This window comes from Otolemur garnettii, unplaced genomic scaffold, assembly GCF_000181295.1.
Source record: "Otolemur garnettii isolate 467f Iridium unplaced genomic scaffold, OtoGar3 scaffold00230, whole genome shotgun sequence".
Lineage (NCBI taxonomy): Eukaryota > Metazoa > Chordata > Mammalia > Primates > Galagidae > Otolemur > Otolemur garnettii.
Genome location: NW_003852625.1, coordinates 404,397 through 409,485, shown reverse-complemented (window position 1 = coordinate 409,485; position 5,089 = coordinate 404,397). Strand labels below are relative to the sequence as shown.

At 40.3% G+C, this 5,089-nt stretch overlaps 1 pseudogene; it reads right to left on the bottom strand.

Moving 5' to 3' along the window:
• Positions 1 to 2,074: 2,074 nt before the first annotated feature.
• Positions 2,075 to 3,028, bottom strand: LOC100954260 (annotated as a pseudogene).
• Between the last annotated feature and the right edge of the window lie 2,061 nt (positions 3,029 to 5,089).

Genomic DNA, 5,089 nt, shown 5'->3' with positions numbered 1-5,089 from the left:
GAGTCTCACATTGTCATCCTCAGTAGAGTGCTGTGCTTTCACAGCTCACAGCAACCTCCAGCTCTTGGGATTAGGCAATTCTCTTGCCTCAGTCTCCCAAGTAGCTGGCACTATAGGCACCTACCACAATGCCTGGCTATTTTTTATTTTGTATTAAATGATAATTTTAAGACATTTGCACCAGAATGTTTATTGCAGGCCAATTCATAATAGCCAGGACATGGAAACAGCCCAAGTGCCCATTGACCCATGATTGGATTAACAAATTGTGGTATATATACACCGTGGAATACTATGCAGTCATAAAAAAGATGGAGACTTCACATCTTTTATGTTTACCTGGATGGAGCTGGAACATATTCTTCTTAGTAAAGTATCTCAAGAATGGGGAAAAAAGTATCCAAAGTACTCAATACTACTATGAAATCAATATGTAACCAGCTACACACTCATACAAATGGCAAAACATACCTATAGTCCAGAAAGTATAATGGAAGAGAAAAAGAGGATGGAAGGGGGGATATAAGAGGAGGGAGAGCATTTTGGGGGGACCTCATCTACTGTGCATGATGCAATGATACATTTTATAACTATTAAGAAATGAGTATAATTATGATGGATGTGTTACTTAGTTCAATGTAAACATTTCACATTGTATACCGAAGCAGTACCCTGAACCCCATAAATGCATCAATGTACAAAGTTATGATTCATGTAGATTTTAATTATGGTATTTCCAATGCCAACTAATCACTCTCATTGTTGCCTTCTGATTAGGGTACCTCTAAGAGATAGAATAGAGTTTTGCACATTCACATATTACATGGCTTATGCTAATATATGTAAAGCAAATTATAATGCAAAGTATACAAGAAGAGTGTCATTATGTTATTATATGGAAATGTACAGTGCTCTCTACTATTATTAAGATTGCACATGTTTTTCTTTTCAAAAAAGGTAATTTAAAGAATACTTGAGACATTTTAAGACACAGACATCATATTATGTTTTTTGTTTTATTTTATTTGTTTTCAGTTTTGTTGATTGGTTTTCTCTTTTCCTTTCTCAAAAGAAAAAAAATGAATAAATTTTCCAACAGTGTGGGTGGGCTAGAAAGTAGGGTAGCTATAACCAAGCCATTCTTTAAAAAAAAAAGAGAGAGAGAGAGAGAAGGTCAGGCTTGTGAAATATAAAAAGATAATGGCCAAGGGAAATTATCAAAATAACCAACTATATTCACAGGGCTGCAGATGGGTCTGCTGTGGAACTATGATGGCCTGTGCCACAAGAGGCAGGACCTATACCATTTCAGCAAAAGCCAGGCAGCAGCTTCTTGCTGAATACAGTAACCCAAAGAAACTAATTCTTAATCCTAACCCTAGCATTCCCAGGGTTAATTAGGCATATTAGGCATTCCCTAATTATGAAAAGTGTAGGAAAGAAGAAGTCTGGACATTTTTGGTAATGCAACCTGTAGACCCCAAGGCCCAGTGGGAACCTGCACCTTTAAGGTGGGCTCAACAGGGATATTGCTTGGCACAGAGGTCCAATCTCCTCTTAAGGGCCATCAATGATGGCCAGTCACAGGCCTCACTATTTCTAGGGTGTTGGCTTTGCCCTTAATTTTCTTCAGGATTTTCTTTAGAGCTGCCCTCTAAATGGTGCTTGGAGTCCACAGACTTGCCTATTCTGGTCCCTAGTTTTGGAGGAGGGGGACTGATTAGATTCCTCATTTTCTCTTAATCCTCTTGGGAAAACCAATCTCTTTGTGCTTTCTGAAAATATCTAGAACAGGAGATCCTAGGCAGGACAATGGATACAGGTCAAAATTTCCCAACCCACATAATTTACAGACATTTTAGGGGAAGAAATATGGCAAAGGGAGTAAATCTAGGTTTCCTATCTGAAAGGCTGGGCAAAATACCCCAGGTCCCTTCAGGGCCAGAAGAGTGGGAGATGTATGGCTCAAATATAAGCTACAGTATTAAGGACAGTGGGGAGGACTCAGGATTCAGCTGCTGGAGCAATGGGATTTTCTTCTTTCCAGCTCTCCCTGATAGTCCCTTGAGTTCTCCTATATCTCCTCCACACCATGAGAAAATGTCATGACAAGGCCTGGTTCTTGCACCATGTCTTCTCCCATATGCTGATTTTCACAGGCCATCACAACAACAGCCTGCATGCCAGGGATGCGCTTGATCACGTAGTTCTCATAGTAGTGCCGATTCGTCTGTCTTGTCTCTAGCGTGGCCAGACCAGGGGGCCAGTTACTCTCATGAGCATTTTCAATCAGCTGGTTGACAATAGAGGCAGGGCAGCCACTCTCCACCAGGTATTCTTTGATCACAGCCTGGAGCACAGAGTTTGGGGTTGAGATCATCCCTCCCCAGCGGGTCACTCTTGCTGGCGTAAGGGAAGCCACCCACTCTAGGATCTCATTATAATCAGTTGTCTCCTCCGGGTTCTGAAGGTTGGGGTTGATGCTACGGATTGCAAGCATGTATGCCTTTAGCAGCTGGATGTCTTGATTCTGTTCCTCCAGCTGGTGTTTGTGTTCCACTGACATCATCTCCAGCTGAGCAATGCGTGTCTGCTGCTGCTGTACCACTGAGATCATGTACTTAACGCAATTGTGGTTTGGCAGCTGCTCTTGGGGCATCTCCAGGCCGCAGCCCTGTTCACAGGTTACAGGCCGGTTCGGGTTGTGCTCACAGTCACTGAGGTGGGACATGAGATTATCAAGCTGAACAACAGCATTGCAGCCAAACTCAGCATTGTCACAGGCAATCTGCAGCTTGGACAACATGTTTCGCATAATCCGAGGTACCGGGCACAGTTGGGCAAACGTCACAACACTATGGTCCACTGGACATGTCTGTTGTTCAGAGAGCCACCGGGTAATACAGGAGTGGCAGAAAGCATGCTCGCAGTGGGATATCTGTACTGGGTCCTCCAAGACGCCGTTGCAAATAGAGCAGATAAGGTTTTCGTCAACCTCCCCCTGGAAACGGGTTACATCATACCCCATGTCTCCTCACCGAAACCCAGGTCCTTCCAAGTATTGAGGGTAGGTTTCTGTTCACAAGACTCCAAATCTCTGAAGCCTCCACTCAGTACCACTCAGGAGATGCGCCCAGTCACCCATCTTGTTGGCTATTGTTGGGCCAAGTAGACCTTCTCTGCTGCCGGAGTTGGAAGTGACGTCACAATCAGGACCCCGCTGATAGGTGGAAGCCCACACAGGTGCAGTGAGCACCACCCAATGCAGCCCGGATTCTCTGTACTCTGTGCTGGCTGGAGCTGAAGCTGCATTGATCATGGGACATCCTGGGTTCTGGGTCTCAGCCTTTTCTGGGAAGGGAAGGTGGGGGAAGAAGGTCACAGACATTATTTTAATAAACATTTCTTGACCACATACTATGTACCAAATACTGTGCTAGGTCCTGAGGTGGTAAAAACTAGACATTATTTAAGTTCTTGCAGCCCAAGGTGTTAAATAAGTAGAAAAATCACAGTGTGATTGATTCCACATCTTGAGAATTGTGAATAATTATACAGTAAGCATGGTGCATCTCCATAGTAATACTGAGTGGAGGCATCAGGGGACTGGAGTCTTGTGAACAGAAACCTCCTCCCAACACTTGGAAGGACCTGGGTTTTGGTGATGAGACCTGGGGTATGATGTAACCCATTTCCAGGGGGATGTTGATAAAGACCTTATCTGCCATATTTGCAGTGATGTCTTGGAGGAGCCAGTACAATCTGATACTGTTTGGCATACTGACTTCATTTCCTTTAGATATATACCCAGTGGTGGGATCACTGGATGACATGATAGTTCTATTTTTAATTTTTTGAGGAACCACCATACTGTTTTCCATAATGGCTGTACTACTTTACATTCCCACCAATAGTCTTTCAAGGGTTCCTTTTTCTCCACATTCTCACCAATACTTATCTTTTGATTCTTTGATAGTAGCCATTCTAACAGGAGTGAGGAATATCTCATTGTGGCTTTGATTAATTTGCATTTCCTTGATATTTAGTGATGTTGAGCATTTTTTTTCATGCATCTATTGTCCATTTGTATATTTTCTTTTGAGAAATGCTTATTCTGATATTTTGTCCATTTTTTTAATCAAGACTTTTTAATCAAGATTTTTATTTATTGTTGAGTTGAGTTCCTCATATATTTTGGATATTAACCACTTATGAGATGTATAGTTTGCCAATATACTCTCCCATTCTGTGGGTTGTCTTTTAGCTCTGTTGATCGTTGTGCAGAAACATTTTAGTTTGATGCAATCTCATTTATCTATATTTGCTTCTGTTGCCTGTACTTTTGAGGCTTTATTTAAAAAAATCTTGTCTAGACCAATGTCATGGGGCTTCTTCCCTATATTTTCTTCTAATAGTTTCAGGCCTTACATCTAAATCTTTAATTGATTTTGAGTTAATTTTTCCCTATGGTAAAAGATAAAGGTCTAATTTTGTTCTTCCTTATGTGGATATCCATTTTTCCTAGTACCATTTACTGAAGTACCTGCCCTTTCCCAAATGTATGTTTTTGGCAACTTGGAAAATAAAATTGGCTGTAGGTGTGTGGATTTATTTTTTAGCTCTCTACTGTTTAATGGGTCATATGTATTTTTTTTTTTTTTGCCAGTACATTTTTGGTTTTGTTACTATAGCTCTGTAGTAAGTTTTGAAGTCAGATAGGGTGATGCCACCTGGTTTATTCTTTTTGCTCAAGCTTACTTTGTTTATCAGGGTTTTTAATGGTTCTGTATGATATTTAGGATTGTTTCTTCTATTTCTATAAAGCAGATCATTAGTATTTTAATTGAGGTTGTCCTGAATCTGTAGTTTACTTTGGGTGGCATGATATTAATTCTAATAATATTAAGAATAATACTGATTATTTATTAATATTATATTATTAATATTATATTATTTCAATATATGAATATCTGATATAGTTCTGTTTTCTGTGTTTTCTTCAATTTCATTCATCAACATTTTATAGTTTTCATTTTTGAGATTTTTCACCTCCTTGGTTAAATTTATTCCTAGGGTTTTTTTTTTGTAG